We start from the raw sequence: 19,314 nt of genomic DNA, 5'->3' as shown, positions 1-19,314 counted from the left end.
CATGGTTAGCTTTTTACCCTTATTTTAAAAGAAAACTAATGGAAAGGTGAGATTCAATATACAGAAATGTCCATTACAGGTTCATATTTCTAGAATATATCTATTCCATTTGGTATTGTGAATATTCTAAACTAAGCTGGTATAACTGATTTAAATCACTGTTTCCTTCTGCAAAGGGTGGCACCTTCAAGCAGGGAAGTGCATGATTTGCTCACATCTCTGAAGTGTACTAACACTGCATGAACCCACAGTCCAGTTCTATCCCAAGCAAGTTTGAGAAATGTACTTATAATCCGTATCTATTATTTTTCAAAATTAAAGTAAAGTAAGGAAGAAAAGCTGGAACTGATGAACTATTTCAGGTATCTTATTGCAAGTGTTAAAAATAATCCATCTCTCACCATTTCCTAAACACTATAAATGCATAGAGTTCTATCCTACCAAGCCGCTCTCCAGGTCCCAAAGACCAACAGCTGACTAAGAAGATAAAACTGCTGCTTCTCTTGACATTCAGTTCAACAAGCACCTTTTAAAAAATTGCAGTTAAGATTCTCAATTCCAGGGGCATTCCTTCTTTATGAAGGAAATAGCTAAACCACTAAACTCAGAAGCGCCAGACTTTTTTAAATGTTTTTTTCTAAGTCATATAAAAATGTATCCAAATCATTGTCATGACAGCTACCGGGTAACAGGCATGTACTTAACGTTAGGCACGCTACTAAATACGTCACCCAGTTTCACTGATTCCTAAGAACGCTGCAAAGTATGTTACTACCCCTTACACAGTAGGAAGCTGAAGCTCTGAGAAGGTAAGTGATCTGCTCAAGGCCACCCAACTAGTCATCTGAAGGGTAGGATTTGAACTCAAATTCACCTAGCTCCAAAGAATGTACGTTCTTCTAAACTGTGCTACCGCCCCGTTTCCCAACAGAGGAATGAATAGGAAGAGGAGTGAATGGATTTGTCCTGCAATCCTAATCATTTCACCAAAAGGAGAAATTTCCTAAATCAGAACCACTTTGTGATATCCACAGTGCACTATTTAAACCCCAATTCTTTTTAAGAAGTAATTAACAGGTTAAGCAGAAAGGTCAGAAATCCTTTTAAACTGAACTACATTTCATCACAGACCTGAAAGTGAAGTGTCATTATGGCGGAGTCCCTAGAGTTAGCAGTTCTGTGTGCCCGACACTAGAGCGAAGCACCAAGCACTCACTCAATTCAAGTACATTGTGAGCACCTGCACTGTGTTAAGACTCCTTCCTAGCAAAGAGGGCACAGAGCTAAGTGAGAAGCCAGCCGCATCACAGCCCTCGAGGAGTTAACAGACCAGGAGTCCATTTATACTACTCATACAGTTACTATTAGTCAAACAAATAAATGAAGTGTGAGAAATCCTAAAACAAAAGTACGTATAACATGCTATCAGAGAAGGAAAGCAACTGGCCTACTTGTCTCATTATATTCTAAGTAGTGTTTGTTTACATTCTGTCCCTCCCTGACAACCCCTTCCAACCTGTCAACCTCCCTCCCCACAATCCCCCCACGCGGGCACACACAACCACACCACCAGGAAAGAAAGCCTAAGAGCAAGGATTATACTTCCTAAAAGTGACCTTGCTGTTGTACTTTTAAAAGCACAAGCTTATGCCATTAGGACATTTTTCTTTAGCTTTGCCAGGTGAAGAAAGTTGGTTCTTCAAAGCACAATGAGGCCAACCAAACCAGAAAAACCCAGGGAACACTTCTCCACATTACTCACTTAGCATGAGAAACCAGTCAAAGCAAACCGACATACTCCATATTTCTCAAAATTTTTCTTTTAATTTAGTAGATGACAAAGTGATCTAACAACTAAAAGGAACACATTCTGGTCATTTTGTTCCACCACGAATCTGACGGACAATTAAGCTTGTTCCACCTGGGGGATTTAAAGAGACTCATTCTCACACCATAAACCAAATGAACCGAATTCAGTACAACCCATGCACCCAAGGCTCGACAACAAGGCAGGTACTTCTTGCAGTATGCAAATCCCCAAGAGACCACGGAAGACCACGGGACTGTAACACTGATTTACCTCAGCTGATGAGAACGCCTTTACAAATTAAAAAAAAAAAAAATCTTTCCAAAACTGCCAGCGTTCGTCCTGATCTAGGCAACCCAACGGTTTAAAAAAAATTAAGTTTCTTCCGAAAATAAAATTGGGAGGGGAGGGGGTAGTTGTTGAATAAGAAAAAAAAAAGGCACACTGCTTTTTCCTCTGGTTCTGTATGTCTGCGGCAACAAACTCTCAAAATAACTTCACTGAGGAGTGTAAAAGTAAAGACGAACACCGAAATATTGCTCAATCCAACTTACATTGTGAACTCCTGAGTGCAGTCAAGATCTAGAGACTTACATGCGATGGAATCATTTCCCTGTAAGAACTATTTCCAAAAACAAAAAACAAAAAGCCTATCCTTTCTTCCGATGGAAAAACTCTTGAGGATTTCCCCCATGTTTTTAAAAGCTCTTCACATACTTGTTGGCTTTAGGGGGGAAAGGGCGGCGGAGGGGAGGAGGGGATCAGTAAAACATATTTATTTAAAAAAAAAAAAAAAGTTTTGTTTGGTCTCAAAGCATGGCTGCACTTGAACCCGGCAGAGTTGAGCCGGTGGCACGGTCCCAAAGCCAGTCCCCTCGGGCTGCACGTCTCCGACCCGCGCGGGTCCCCGGGCCGCGCCCCCGAGAGCAGGCGCGGAGATCGCCCCCCAAAGGCAGGCGCGGGTGACGTGTTTACCGCCCGCCCAGGCCCCCGGGAGCCGCTCCCGCGCGTCCGCAGCACTTGTTCGCCGACTCTCTCCGACGGGAGGGACTCACGGACGATTGCGGCCCCCAGCTCCCCGAAGAGCCGACCGGCGAAGCACGGGCCAGGGGTCCAGCGCCCGAGGGGGCATCGCGGCCGTGTCGGGAGGCCGCGCCCCCTACCCCGGGAGTGGCGGCGGCCCCGAAGTTGGGCTGAGGGAGCTGGAAAGCGCGCCGCGGCCCCGGGACAGACAATGCGCGAGGGGGGCCTCGGAGCGAGGCGGGGGCCGCAGAGCCGGGGGGCGCTCCCCCGCCGGCCATTCATCCCCGCCCGCCCGCGCGCCCTCGCCCCGCCCCGCCCTCAGGAGCCGCCGCAGGGGGAGGGACCCGCGCTCCGGCCCGCGACCCTCCTCAAATCACAAAACTTCCCAAACTCAGCCAACTAAGTTGTGCTCTCACCGTGAGGCGCCCGGGGCTCCCCCGCGGGCCGAGTCAGAGCAGCTCCGCACCTTCGCCGCGGAGAAAGACAATAGGCGGCCGCTCCTCCGGCGGCAGCGGCGGCGACGACCGCGACGGCTTGAAACGGCGGCGGCCAAGGCGAGGAGCGGGCACGGAGGTCTCGGCGGAGCCCAGGAGCTTCACCGCGGTTCCTCCGGCTCCGTGCTGGCCCTGCACACAGCCCCAACACGCCCACGCATGCGCCACAAGCCACTCGGGAATGGGCGGGGCACCCGGGGAGGGCGGTGACGCCTATGAGCCCTCCCGTGAGTAAGCGCGGAGCCGAAAGCTTCGAGCTGGGATTGCTTGGCAGAGCTGCCCATCAAGATCTGTGCGACCAATAGGAAGGCACCAGGGCGGTGCGGTCCGGTTGCTAAGGAAGGCTGAAGTTGATCGCAGCTGCTGCGCTGCGGCAAAGTGATCAAAGTCGGGTGTCTGGTAGAGGTGGAGACTGAAATGCTCACCCACCTTCTCCCCTCCGCCCTGTCTCCGGAAACCGCCCTTCCTCTGTGTGCGGGTGCTTACCTGAGCTGTAGCACTTACCGTAACACACACTGAAATGATTTACTCTTCTATTTCCCTCCTCTTGAAATCAGAAAGTGAGGTCTTCTCCGTATCCAGTGCCTGAGAGTCATAGCTACATATTCAACAGGTGTTTTAGATGGATGGGTGGATGGATGGCTCTACGGTGTATCAGGATTGTGACAGGCCATCCCATAAACTTTTGGCTTCTCCATCACCTCAATATCGTACAGTCTTCAGGTTTCAAGGACCTCAGAAATCATCTGGTGGCTTCTGAAAAACAAAATGTGGTCTGTTGGTACACGAAGAAACTCCTTCTGATAGCTGTGCGTTTATTTTAATGTGTATTGAAGGGAAATGCTTATCACATCAAACGACTATTGCATTGATGTCATTTCGTAAATCAAATAGGAAGTTGTAAAAAATGAATCTACTTATAGAAAAATTTTAAGTCAAAAAAATGGACACACTTTATAGGCAGTTCAAGATCATGCAAATTGATAGTGACTGAAGTAAGAACAGTGGTTGCCTAGAAGGAGAAGGGTTATTGGCTGGGAAGGATCAGGAGGGGTGCTGGGTATGTTCTGTATTTCATTCTGGATGGTGGATAACAAAGGTGCAGACTTCTGTGAAAATTCATCCATCTGTACACTTAAGATTAGCACACTGTACACATTTTACCCATGTATTTTTATATCAATTTAATATACTTATATAGGATATGGCCCCAAAAATGTGAAGATGCAAATGACTACCTTTTGGGAAACCCTGATGCAGGCAAGCTCCCTACCAGTGACTAAGTCCCTGAAAGGAGGCAATGTGAATTTTTACTGCCTGTATTGGGCACTTTCATTGTTGTTTGGCTCTAAATCTTAGAAGTCCTTCTAGGCTTGAGCTGAAATTTGCTTCCCTGTAAGTGAACCTGGTTCTCACATATACTTTCTTAATTCACCCTCACAGAATGAAAGACCAAGGCCAAACACTTCCCGTACTTCACGTGAAATTATTTCCCAATCACCTTATCCTTCCCTCCTCCATACTTGCTCTAATCTGTCCTGTCAATATTTAAAAGGTGGCACAGAGAGAGGAGACTCCTAGCTCCTAGTCCTGGCTCTATCCCAAAGGAGTCCACCATGAGCATGTCACATCTCTCAAAGAATCTCAGTCTCCTGTAAAACAAGGGGGATAACCTAGAAAATCTCTTGGACCCTAACATGTGAAAACCTCATAGTCTTTTGCTGGAGCCAGGCTAGCCTGCTACAGAGGCAGCAGCACATATTACCATGTCATCCTTCTAGTGACTGCTGACATCAACATTCCCTGCTCCCTGCCTCAGCAGGATTTACACCTTTCCAGCGGGCCACAGAAAAGGTCAAGAGTCCAACATTTTTCACAGTTTACCGTGCCTGCAAATCATCTGGGCAATTTTGTTAAACGTGGATTCTGACTCACAATGTGGATTCTGGGGTGGGATCTGGGATTCTGCATTTCTAACGAGCTCCCAGGTGATACTGATGCTGTGGGTCTGGGACCCCACTTTGAGGAGCAAGGGTCTCCTCTCTATTCCCCAGACAGCTAAGCCCTTGGTATTCTTGGGAAGTCCTAAGTAGTTATCCGCATGACTGGTACTTTCTCATCATTCAGGCACCAGCTGTAATGTCCCTCCTCAGTGAAAATGTCCTTGGCCGGCCTATCTAAAATAACCACCTCTCCCCTAGTTCCTCTCATTCATATTACTCAAACTTTTTCATAGCATGTAGCCCAGTCTGCAAGTAGGTTAGTTGTGTGTGTTAATGGCTCTCTCCCCCACTGTAATGTAAGCTCCCTGAAGTCTATTTTGTTTACCCTTCTCTCTCCTCCACCTATCAGTGCCAGCGGGAACAGCAGGCACTCAAAAGTTTTGCATGAATGAATTTGTACAGAAGGAGCTACTGTGAGGCGCCCTCAAACTGACTGTCCCTGATACTAAAGATTTGTCCTTCCAAGGGACACCAAATGTCTCTGTCCAGCGTGCCCCATTTCACCAGAAAGAGATTTGGGGTTTAGCAATTTTCTCACTTTCCCTGAGTCAGTTTTCAAGCCAGGAAAGATACCAGGGCTTTACCAAGCAGCAGTAGGATTTTGTATGTCTCAGCTTTCTCTGACCTATCTCTCCAGTCAATTTATAGTCTCCAATTGATTTACACAGGTTATACTACCTATAAATTTAACAAGGATAAACCCTATTTTACAGAGACTCTCTGGAAATGCCACAGCAAGGGAAAAACAACATCAACACTGTTTTAAGAATATGAATTTCTCTCGAGACCCATGATCCCTAAAATGTCTACTTTTGTAAAGGAAGGAACACTAGAACCAACTTGCCCCAGGGCTCTTCTTTCATAGCAGCGGACATTTTATTCCCTTCCTGGTAGAAATAGTACCCTGATTTGCCTTAGGGAACTTCCACTTTCAGCTCCTTGCTTGGGGTGAAGCCAGCTCCACCACCTCAATTCCATGGCTTCAGCATAGGATCAAACCTGAGCCAATCAATGCATTCTACCCACAGGTCAATAATTATTAGTTCACAGTTGGGCACATGACCCCAGATAGGCCAATTAGGGGCAACGGGTAAATTCTACCTACCCTCTGTATGAAGGATCACGGTCACTGACATTGTTTTTCTTAACTGGGAACAGGAGGGGTGTACTTATCAGCCATCTTGTTACCAGAATCTCCTCACGTGGAGCCAGCACAGGGGAAAGGTAAAGAAATGAAGAAAAAAAAAATGTATCGGTGACATTGATTGGACAGCTGAATCCCTCAATTCCTCCGTCACATGAGCCAACAGAGCCAGTTGGAGTGGAGGTTTCTGTCACATGCATCTCTGAGTGTGCTCATTGATATGCCACCCAGGTGCAGATGATCACTGGTCAATTCTCTGATTGCTTCTTGGTTCAATTGGCAAATACCTGTGGAGAGTTTGCTATGTGCCAGCCTTGGCCTTGGTCCTGCGATTCAAGATAAAAAAGGGAAGTTCTCACCTTTAAGGAGCTCAGTGAAATGAGGCAAACAGGCAGGCAAACCAGCAGGAAATCAGACCTGTAAGTGCCCCCACAGAGGCAGATGCAGGGTCTGCCTTTAGAGGGCACAGAGTGGAGTACATCTCCTTAGAGGGTGATAGTTCAGGCAAGGCATCCTGGAGGAGTGACAGTTAAGCCAGGTCTTGGAGGAAAATCCCTTGGGTAAGAGCGGTGGTATAGTTAATGCAGAGGCTTGGGAGGGTGTGCACAGGTAGCGAGGACATTCTAGGGAGAAGGAAGAGCCAACCCAAAGACACGGAGGTAGCAGAAACACAGCACATGCAATGAGCTGGAGGGAGAAGGGGTAAGAGGTGAAACTGAAGGGAGTTAGCCAGAGCCAGGTTACACTGCTGTGCTGAGGGTACGGCTTTTATCCCGAAAGGCCAAAAGGAACCTGGGGGGGGGGGGGAAGCAAAGGAACAAGGATGAGAACAGATTTTCACCTTGAAAGATCACTCTCGCACCATGCACTTAGGCTGAATTTAAGTGGGGGATGAGGATGAGGGTGGAGAACAGGGGAATCTCTGAGAGAAACCTGGCTCCAGGTGGGCAGTTTTGCAGTCCAGAGCTGTTTTCACTTCTTGGGTGACAGAGAGAAACTTTCTTCCCCAAGTCAAACCCAAAGCTGCCCAATGGAAATATATGGTGAGCCACATACGTGATTTAAAATTTTCTAGCAGCCACATTTAAAACATAAAACAAAACAGGTGAAATTAATTTTAATATTTTATTGAACCAGATAGATCCTAAATATTATCATTGCAACATGTAATCCATATAAAAATTTATTAAAGATGTATTCTACACTCTTTTTTTTATCATACTAAGTCTTCAAAAGAATCCTGTGTGTATTTTGCACTTACAACATATCTCAAATCAGACTAGTCACATTTCAAATGTCCAAAAACCATATGCGGCTGGTGGCTGCTGTGCTAGACAGCACCACTCAAGTTGATTGATTCTGATAGAGTCTCCATCTGGGAGTTTGTTCCAAACCACAACATGTTCCTAAGGCCATTAATTCCTTCACTATGCCTCTTTCACTTGCATTATCTCATCTATTTTTCACAACCCTGGGCTGGGGCTATTATTCAACTTTTAAAAGTAACTCAGGTTTAGAGAGATTAAACAACTTGCTCCAAATCACAGTTACTAACTGACACAATTTACCTTCCAAGGGTTGAAAACTAACAGAAAGTTAAATGCACTTTAGAATAAATAGCACACTGACTAGGTCTTCCCTCACTTGGGCTCTCTCAGCCCCTCCCCCTCCCTTTCTCCATTTAGAATTGTGAGGGCTCAGCCTATCTATAGAGTAAGTGCTCAGTAAACAGCTGTTTAAGCAACCAAGCCCTTGTTCAGAATATATTTCTATAGTTCGTATCAGAGATTCTGCAGGCACAAACAAAAACAATGTTGAGGTAGTGGACTGGAGTTATAGGCTGGATTACAGATAAATGCATAGTAAATGGCATTTATCATTATGATTAACATCTCAGACAGTATTCACATTTTTAGGGAACTTGATGTACATTCATTGCAAATAGTCCTCCAGAAAGATTCTGCTGGTTTACATCCCTGCTGTTAGGGGGTCAGAGCGGCTAACCACTCTGATTTAAGTTCTTGTATTAGAAAGACCAGAGCTTTAGAAGCAGTAGGGATGGGTTTAGATCCTGAATGCTCAAATTCTTCGTTTCTAAAGTGATCATCCCTACTCAAAAGCCATGTAGTGACAAATACATAAAGACAACCTGTGCAGAACCCTTAGGATGTTGCCTGGCACAATGCAAGTGCTCTGCCCACTTTTAATTTCCTCCTCCACTTCTCCCTTTACAGACAATAAGGAAACAACACTCTAGGGATAGAGCTGATCATGCAGAAAACATGCTATTAAAGAAATTCAGGGAAACATGGAGCCTGCTGCAATTATAGTAGAGAATCTCCAACAAAAAGTGCATAGTGTCATGTATTGACTTCTCCAATAGATGTGGCAGCCACCTAGTCTCCTGCCCCTAAGGGATTGCCTAGCCTTTAATTAATATGGGCCAGATGTACTGCTTAGTGATAGAACAATGTATTTAATTTCTGAGACCCTTGCTTTTCTCCATAATGACCCTTCCAGCAATAGCTTTGCTAAAGGCTGCTCATGGGATCAAATTAAGCTTCTAAAGTCATTATATTTCCAACGGTAGAAGAGTAGGGGGCTGCTGGGTTCATGGAAGGAAAGGAATCACAAAAGACAGGATTAAGGGAACACCCTGCTCTCAAAAAAGGGATTGCCATATCTCTCAGTCTGGAGTCAAGGGGATTTAATTCTAGGGATGGAAAAGGGTTCAGAGATTCTCTGCCTATAACTATAAAGGAAAACCAGAGTCACTTTTGGGGGTAACATAATTTCGATTTGGTTAGATTTGGTTTGGTGTTTACTTTAAACGTAAGTTTCAGTTTGGAGAAGATGGGGACTGTTACTCTGATTCCAGAGAGATTTATGGGCTGGCTTGAGGACTGCACATTTCATCCTATTGCTTTTTTCTTTATGCCCAGGCTTTTCCAGTTTATTCAGCTGCTCTCATAATTATCCCCAATTATTTCTAATGGTAGGTTTCTGAAGCTGGAGTTAGAGAAACACCATGTTTTTTGAGCCTTAAACACTATTTAATGGAAAAGGACTCCAATAATTCATATAAGGCCTAAACTCAGGTTTTCTTGGGCAGATTTTTTTTTTTCATTTTAATCTTGAATACAATATTTTTCTTCCTAAATTAGACAGAGTTTGCAATATTAAAAGAGAGAAGTCCTGATCTACACACAACTGTTAGCAGCTATAGTTTCAGTACAGCTTAAACCAGTGTTCTTTTTTTTTTTAATGGAGTAAATATATCACTTATAATTTTCATGTTTTTGGGTCTTACAATGTATAGATTCCTAGGTATGAAAGAACTTCAGGAAAGACCTGATCAATAGAATGTAATGAGTCAGAATCTTATTTTTTCCCTACTTTGTATTATCCAATGTACAGTTCATATTCAAATTCACCAGCTGCCTCAATAAGGATCTTTATCATTGTGCTTATTTCCCCCTAGAAGACCTGATCAAGGATCACACACTGCATTTATTAATAATACCTCTTTAGACTCCTGTAATTTAGAAAGGTTCCCCCTCTTTGTATTTTCTTTTGCTTCTGGTCTTCAACAAGGTTGACTTATTTAAAGAGTTCAGGTCAACTGTTTTGTAGTGTTTTCCACAATATGGATTTCTAATTGGTCCCTCCTTGGTAGAATCAAGTGATTTTTTTTTTTTTTTGCGAGAATACTGCATAGGTGATGTTATATTCTTATTGCATCACATTACAAAGGTCTGTTTGGCTGATATTAAACTGTTTTCTTTTAAAATACTTTCCTTCAAACTACTTTCTGGAGCTGTTTTTCAGAAGAGGCATTGTCTGTTTAAGGGAATACAAGAGATGTCTTATATTCCGCAGTCCTGTCCTCTTGAGGATCCACCATGCATAGTACCATTGCATATTAATAGTACCATTACATATTAAGGCTCTGAGAAGAGCTGTATTTAAAAAACTGTTTAGCTTTGTTTAATCCTGTATTTCTCAAAGTTATTTCATCGTGAAACCAATTTCTCTTGGAAAATGCATTAACATCTCATATTGCGCTGAGGACACATTTTGAGAAACGGTGCCTGGAATCCATTCAATTCATCTTCCAGAAAGAATAGCGTAGACAGAGTTGGTTCTAAAACATCATTGACTATTTATCACTGCTATGACTTGAATGAGTGAATGTTTGTGCCCTCTAAAACTTGCATGTTGAAGATACAAAGAGGTGATATTAAGAGGTAGGGTCTTTGGGAGATAACTAAATTTAGATGAGGTCATAAGGGTGGAGCTCCCATGATGGGGTTAGTGCCCTTATAAGAGGAAGAGACCCCAGAGCTTTCTCTGTCCACTATGTGAAGATACAGTGAAGAGCAGCCATCTGCAAGCCTGGAAGAGGGCCCTTACCAGGAACCAGAGTTTGGACTTCCTAACACCTTGATCTTGGACTTTCCAGCCTCTAGAACTGTGAGAAAGGAATGTCTACTGTTTAAGGTACCCAGTCTATGGCATTTTGTCATAGCAGCCTGAGCTGACTGATACATCCACACTGTCATCCATTTCAAAGAGTCTCAACTCCCTAGTCAATAAAGGAAAACAGATGCCCCCTAAATCTCATCTCTAGCTTAATCTGATCCTGATCCTAACCCTGTGAGATTTCAACCCGCAGTCCCACCCACCGCAAGCACCTTTACACCTGGACAGTCTGCTGAACCACAGACTCAATTACAAAAGTAAGATCTCTTCTCCCTCATCTGCTCCATTTCCTCCTTTCCCCTTCCCGCAGTCCCATCCAGTTATTTCCAAAATTCTGCCTTTTCTTTCCACAATGTCATTTACCAATCAAGGCCAAGTTTTCTTTTCTGCTTCTCTCGTATTCAATTGCAAAGTTATGACTTAATGATTGTAAGTCTCCTAACAGGTTTCCCTGCCTGTAATATCACTCAACTAGTCCATATTTCTCTCTGCTACAGAATGATTTTCCTGAAGTACAGCCCTAACTTGTCACTTCCCTGATCAAAAGACTTCAATGGCTTCCACCTGCTTACAGAATAATACTAAACACCTTAGCAGAGAACCCAAAAATATGACTTCCAGCATCAATTTGCACAAAAACTACAATAGACTTCTTCTCTACCTAAACCCAAGTCCCTGCTCAAAGCCTCTAACTCTCCTTTTAGCCATCTTTTCCAAGAAGTATTTCACTCTCCAATGACCTGCTTAATATAATTTATTTTGGTCCCCTCTGGAATTTTATTTTATAATTAAACCTTTTTGTTTTACAGTTTTAGTCTTTATCCTCTGCCTTCAAACTTGGTCAAGTCTCTATTATCCTAAAAAATAAATAAACGGAATAAAATCCCTGACACAGATACATTCTTAAGACATTGTCCCATCTCTCTTCTTGCATTAGCCATTTCACTTTTAACCTACAATCACTGATTCCATTTCCTCCAATCTCCTCATCATCTGCCATCTTTTCTTAAATCCAACTTTAATTATGTAAAATATACATTCAATAAACACACCCACTTTAAGTGTACAATTCAATGAGTGTGAGAAATGCACAACTAACCCCACAAACAAAAAATAGACCACTTCTATGATCCTCAAGAGTTCTCATGTGCCCCTGTTTTGTCAATCCTCACTCCTACCCATAACCCCAGACAATTTAGATAAGATCTGTCTTCTGTAGGGTTTACTTAGATGGAATCAGAGAGTGTGTGTCTTTGGCAAGTGTATTATTACCAAAATTTAGGTTAAAAGAGCAAACATTTATTATCTTTACAATTTCTGAGGGTTGGGAATCTGTATGGCTAAAATGGATGGTTTTGGCTCAAGGCTTCTCATGAGGTTGCAATAAAGCTGTCAGCTGGGGCCACAGTCTCTGGACTAGAGCTGGAGAATCTACACCTAAGTTCACTCTCCTGGCTTTTGGTAGAAGGTGTCAGTTCCTTGCTACCTGGTCCTCTCCATAGGAATGCACACAGCATGGCTTCTTTCATAATGAATGATGAAAAACAGAGAAAGAGAGAGAGACAGAGACAGAGACAGAGACAGAGACAGAGACGTAGTAGAAGCAACACTAATTTTTATGGCATAGTCTCCAAGTCAGGTACCAACACTTCTTCCTTGTTATATTCATTAGTAACAAGTTGCTAGGTCCAATCCACATTTAAGAAAGGAGGATTATAGAAAAAATTGAATTCTAGGAGATGGGGGCCAGTGGGGACCATTTTGGAGGCTAGCTATCACAGTCTGTTCTTTGACCTCCCATTGATTCACATTCTTTTCATATGGAAAATACACTCATTATATCCCAAGGCTGCGAAAAATATATTCTTTACATCCCAAGACTCTCAGATATATCCAGACCATTGTAACATCAAAGTCTAGAATTTCAGAAGTTCATAATCTAAATGAGGTCCAGGTATGAATGAAGTCCCTTAGTATAGACATTAAGCATAGCTCCTTGAGTATAATTCTTAATCTTTAAACGTGTGAATCCTACGGAATAGACAAGTCATCTGTCCCCCTTCCAAAGCACCTAACCAGTGTACAATGGTGAAACAGGAGGCACAAAGTCATCACAGATTCACAGCAATTCTAAACATATCTTGGAAAATACTGTGAGTTCTTAGATTAGGACACAGTCTTATTTCAGCTCAGGAATGGTTCTCATAGCTCTTGGTCCCACTCTCTGAGTTATCTTTCCTTTTGCATGAAAAGTAGCATGTATCTGCAACTAGGTAGATTCCTTAGCTTGCTTCTGTCTTATTGAATTTCAAAAGCCCCAAATCCTTTCTACATATTTTACTGTCTTCACCTCTTTTAGTCCAAGCTGGTAGTGATACAATTCTGCTGATACAATTATTTTAAATAGTTAGGGGGTCTCCTGTGAATCTTATTGGGGGTCCACTCCATTAAAATAAACCCACACTCACAAATCTCTCTGATATAGTTCTTCTCTACTTGGAACTTCTACTAAAAGACAATACCCTTAAGCTTTTCAGAAGTCCCATTGTTTGATTGAGAGAACCTGTTAGTCACACCCATAACACCTTAGAGAGCTTTCTCTGAACAGTACTAAGAGGCAATACCTTTAAGCTTTCTGAAGTATTAACAGAGCATTTTATATACATGCCCTTGGCTTTCTCTTTGGACCAGGCTTTCCCAGCAATATTTTGGATTTGATCTTTTCTCAGAAGTCATTTTACAATTGTATTTAATAAAATAAAATTATTTGCCATCTAGAGAGGATGAGAATCTCCAAACCTTTCCTCTCCTTTTTTTTTGGTTTAACAATCCTTCCATTAGTGTATCCCTCTCACTTGCATTTTACTATAAGCAGCAGGAAGGAACCCGGTGGCACCTTCATCACGCTGTCTGGAAGTCTAAATTTGATCACCCAGTTAATCAGGTACATTTTCTACCACCCTCCGTATTTGAATAGGACAACAATATTACTACATTTTCTGCAACTGCATAATGAAGGTCTCCTTTTATCCAGTTTCTAATAAAATTTTCCTCATTTTCCTTCAAGTCTTTACCAGTGGCCTCTTCGAAGTCCATAATTTGACAAATAGTGCGTTCCGGGCACTTTACGCTTTCACTAATGCTCTCCTCAAAATCCACTCACTTTGTGTTTCCAAAACAATTTTGACTTCTTTGATTTTTATTACATTAGCACCCCATTCTTGGTACCAAAATCTGTCTTAATTATCTGCTTCTGTGCAGCCAATTACCCATAAACTGATCAGCTTAAAACAACAAACATTGATTACCTCGCAGAGTTTCTGAGGGTCAGGAATTGAGAATGGCTTAGCTGAGTGGCTCTGGCTGAGTTTCTCAACAGGTGAAGGAGTTGTAGTCTCTGAAGACTTGACTGGCGTTGGAAGATCCACTGGTTCCAAACTCACTCCTGTAACTGTTGACCATGGACTTCAGTTGCTCATCTCACGAGATATTTCAAAGGGCTGATCACAACATGGCTTTCCTCGGAGTGAGTGATCTGAGAGAAAGAGAGAGGAGACTGGAAGCTACACCACTTTAATGCTTGTCTCTAAGCCACAGACCATCACTTCTCTTATTCTATTCATCAGAAGCAGGTCACTAGATCCAGTCCAAATTCAAGGGTAGTGGATGAAATAATAACATAAATACCAAGAGGCAGGGTTCATTAGTGTCATCTGGGAGTCTGGCCACCACAGCAAGCTGCTTAACCTCCCTTGTGTGTGCACTAATATCCTCATCTCTAAAATCCAAATAACGGTTTTTAACTCACATAGTTGCTGTGAGGTGAAACGAGAGAATAAATACAAAGTCCTTTAGAAAAAATACCTGGCACCAAGCAAAACTGTGACTCCTGGCTCTGATTATTGTTTTAACCACATGAATGATTCTTAAAACTTCATCTTCATCAAACACAAAAATAAACTCAAAATGGCTTAAAGACTTAACCATAAGGCAAGACGCTATAAACATCTTAGAAGAAAATATAGGCAAAACATTGTCTGATATAAATCTTAACAGTGTTCTGCTAAGGCAGTCTACCCAGGCAATAGAAATGAAAGCAAAAATAAACAAATAGGACCTAATTAAACTTACAAGCTTTTTCACAGCGAAGGAAACCATAAGCAAAACAAAAAGACAACCTACAGAATGGAAAAAATACTTGCGAAAGATGAGACTGACAGGGCATAATTTCCAGAATATATAAACAGCTCATTCAACTTAATAATAAAAAAACAAACAACCCAATCCAAAAATGGGCAGATCTAAACAAGCAATTCTCCAATGAAGGCATACAAATGACCAATAAGCACATGAAAAAATGTTCAATATCGCTAATTATCAGAGGAATGCAAATCAAAACTACAATGAGGTATCACCTCACACCAGCCAGAGTGACCATCATTAAAAAGTTCACAAACAATAAATGCTGGAGAGGGTGTGGAGGAAAGGGAACCCTCCTACACTGTTGGTGGGAATGTAGTTTGGTGCAGCTGTTATGGAAATTCGTTTAAAAACTGAAAATAGACTTACTGTATATGATCCAGCAATACCACTCCTGGGTATATATCCAGAGGGAACTTAATTTGAAAAGACACCTGCACCCCAATGTTCATAGCAGCACTATTTACTATAGCCAAGACATGGAAACAACCTAAATGTCCATCGACAGATGACTGGATAAAGTTGTGGTATATTTATATAATGAAATAGTACTCAGCCATAAAAAATATAAAATAATGCCATTTGCAGCAACATGTGTGGACCTGGAGATTGTCATTCTAAGTGAAGTAAGACAGAAAGAGAAATAAAAATGCCATATGATAGCCCTTGTATGTGGAATCTTAAAAAAAGACAAATGAACTTATTTATTAAAAAGAAACAGACTCACAGACATAGAAAACAAACTTACGGTTACCAGGGGAGGAAGGGGGTGGGAAGGGATAAATTGGGAGTTTGAGGTTTACAGATACTAATTACTATATATAAAATATATATATATATAGATATATAGATATATAAACAAGTTTCTTCTGTATAGCACAGGGAACTATATTCAATATCCTGTAGTACCCCTTAATGAAAAAGAATATGAAAATGAATATATTTATGTATATGTATGACTGAACTATTGTGCTGTACACCAGAAACTGATACAACATTGTAAACTGACTGTACTTCAATAACAAAACAAAACAAAACAAAAATTCATCTTGGTGCTCACAGCACTTTATCTAGTGTCCAGGGCACTAGATTTTCTTTTTTAACTGTCTACATGGCTCCCAGTACCCAAAATATACATGCCACAAAACAGCATCTTTCTGTTCATTAAGACTCTTGTGGTTCACTGGCTCAAGAAAAAAAAAAAGGAAAATTTAAGTCTAGAGATAGATTTCGAGCAAGTCTGGTTCCAAGTGATTCAATGATGCCATTAGGAATCTGTTTCTCCCCATCAGCTTCTTTGTCTCTCTCCATCTCCTTCTCTTGACTCTGTTCTCCTCTGTCTTGGCGTCTTTCTCAGAAAGCTCTTCCCTCATAGTAACCATATAACTACCAGAAGCTCCAGGTCCTCATTCTATCATACCCCAGTGAAATGAGAGTTTCTGTATCCCAATACTTTGATCAAAATTCTCAGGGCTATGTTTCACTGGCCCAACTTTGATCACATGTCCATCCCCAAAGCAGTAGTGGTAGCACTATAGCACTGCAGGCAGGTCACTGAAGAAGACTTACTAGCTCCCTTATAATTGTATGGTCCCCCTATTTTTGGTGACTTCTTAATCTTACAAATTGCTATGCAAACACAGCTTAAAGTTCCACTGTCCCACCACTATATTAGCATTCATAAGCAATTCTATATAAAAATTACAGAGTCTGCCCTGATGGCCTGGGAGATGAAATGTTCTGATTAGTCAGGCCTGGGTCAGGTGCCCACCCATTGAACGAAAGCTGGTGTCAGTTACAACCTGAGCCACATGAATAGAGAATGTAGGATGGAGTGTGTATTCAAAGGAAAACTGAAGTATCGTAGATAGAAGCAAGTGGTATGGAGGCTGGGAAGGCAAAAATCAACAGATGCCCATCTCAGTCACCTCCCCTTCCAAATTCATTCCTTTTCCTATGTCCCATCCTTCAGCAAAGGTCACCAACTGGACTGAAACCTTCAAGTCACCTCTGCCACCTCCCTCTGCCCTGCCCCAAACATCCAGACTGATGCCAAGTCCTTTTGATTCTCTCTCTTCACATGCCCAGAACATGTCCTCTGGTTTTTCCCTTCCCGCCCTTGTTGCTATGGTTTCCTCCACCCAGAATTGCCTCCCACTGCATCACTGTCTGGCTAATTCCACAAGTCTTAAAAGCCAGCTGAAGAACAGCACCTCCACGAAGCTCACAATCTGGGAGGAGTCAGATGAGTCACCAATTTATAGGAAGATAGTTCTGGGTCTCACTTTTATTTGGGAGTTGCTCTCACAGTTAAATAGAGCTCTTAAACCAAGACCTTTGGAACTTAGGAAACCTTGGGACCAGGCATAGGCTGAGAGCTGGTCCTTCAACTCTCTCTTCTCTATCTCCTGGGCACACATTCATTTCCCCTCACACAAAGCCGGTGCCTTGCAAATGCCAAAACTGCCAAATGTAGAAACCTATTCATCCAGAACAAAGGCATCAGAGAATGTTTTTAAAATTTCACATCTGTGTCTCAATTCGTGAAACTTCAATGAAGTTTACGAAAAACGATTTAATTTTGTTTTCTTTCCCCTTTCTGTCTTCAATTAGGATTTCATGGGTCTCTGTCACCTTGGCTTGAAGAGGCCCTCTGTTAATGCACTTAAATCTTGACCTGCAGACCCCAGAGGGTGTATCATTCCCAGCCAAGCTGTGACTAGAGCTCCACTTCGGAAGGCCTTGGCCTCAGCATACATGAGGGACAAAGCTTGTGACACCAGACACTCTTTAGCTGGAGGAACTTTAGCTCTTACAGTGGATATAGGGTCTATTTGGAAATCTGCTTGACTTTTTGTTTTTCTCTGGAAGATCTTTGTCTCTTTTTCTTTTCATTTTAAGTACAGAACTACCACCTGATTTTCTACTCTAAGTATTCAGTGACAGAAAGATGGCAACTGTGTAATGCATGTGTGCGTGCACGCGCACACACACACACACACACACACACGAGAAGATTGATTTTAAAAGTAAGCTCGAACCTGTCTGACTTCAGCAGGGTTGCCAAGTCTTCGAAATAACTTTGTGTTGGGACCTGGCCTGTTTGTGCTGAACGTTATCCATTCTAGCTCCTCGTTTGTTTCTAACTTGCTTTCCCAAATGCTTCCATTGAGTTATGCCACTTATCACCTGCTTAGTATGCGACACTTTATCCGCCAAGACAAATGTCAGATTAGAAAAGCCATCCAGTGAATGAGGGCAATACAGGATCGCAACACAGAAAGTTTGAAGCTTTTGCTTTTAATGTACTTTCTAAGTCTGCTGCTAAGGTGGGTGGGATTTTTATTACATGTGGCTGTGTTGTATTTAAGTTACAGAGACAGAGCCTCAGATACATGGGTCCTGGTTGGTAGGAAAAACTGCCCTTGAAACTCCAAAACTCTGACAGTACATCTGATCAAAAGAAGTGGCAATGATTAAAAACAAATGTTCACAAATGTTGTGGAGCTACTAAAAAATGAAGTCATCAGATTTTCAGGGCACGTCTATAGACTTCTCACAATCATAATATTTTTTTAATTAAATGAACTAAATGCTTTTGAAAGTGAGAAGTTGGCAGCTTTGGTAAGGGCCAGATATCGAAGGCAAGAACTGGGGGTACCTTAACAGTGAGGCTTCACAGTCATAAACTGCTTCTGCTAATAAATGTCAGGGCTGGGTTACAGCCCGCCCTCCCACTCTCTCCCTCCTGAGAGGCCTCTGAGAACTCGTTTGTCAGAGAGATCATTGTCTCCAGATTTGGTAAAAATCTCGAAACTCCTGTTCACATTATGAGAACCATGGATTTGGCTCTGCAGGTGAAAACAGAGTCAAACGGTCTAGCCATCGTATCAATATTCCAATTCAAATCCAACCTCGTCCCACCCCCAACAGCACCGTCAACACAAAACCAAAATCCCAACCTGCATGCAGTTCTTCGACAATTTTAATTTTTGAAGGTGTAATTTTCTCTCTCTGTGGGGCAGGCGTGCTGGCGGGGGGAGGGAGGGGGCAGATGGTGTCATGAGTTCATAAAAAGCAAGTCAAATCTGTGGACATAAATTATCACGGCAATTTAGAAAAGCAAATCTGATCGTGTTACCCTGCTGCTTGGAATGCTTC

At 42.4% G+C, this 19,314-nt stretch overlaps 1 protein-coding gene across 14 annotated transcripts in view; it reads right to left on the bottom strand.

Moving 5' to 3' along the window:
* AKAP13 (A-kinase anchoring protein 13) overlaps nt 1-3,498 on the bottom strand; it is a 293,291-nt gene extending 289,793 nt beyond the window's left edge. For all 14 annotated transcript variants that reach the window (XM_074354303.1, XM_074354305.1, XM_074354308.1 and 11 more), the window contains exon 1: nt 3,247-3,498. The gene's annotated coding sequence lies outside the window, so the exon portion shown is untranslated. The remainder of the gene's footprint in view (nt 1-3,246) is intronic.
* Nucleotides 3,499-19,314: the final 15,816 nt, after the last annotated feature.

This window comes from Camelus bactrianus, chromosome 27 (assembly GCF_048773025.1).
Source record: "Camelus bactrianus isolate YW-2024 breed Bactrian camel chromosome 27, ASM4877302v1, whole genome shotgun sequence".
NCBI classification, from domain to species: domain Eukaryota; kingdom Metazoa; phylum Chordata; class Mammalia; order Artiodactyla; family Camelidae; genus Camelus; species Camelus bactrianus.
The sequence above is the reverse complement of the archived record's forward strand: the minus strand, read 5'-3'. Positions and strand labels throughout refer to the sequence as shown.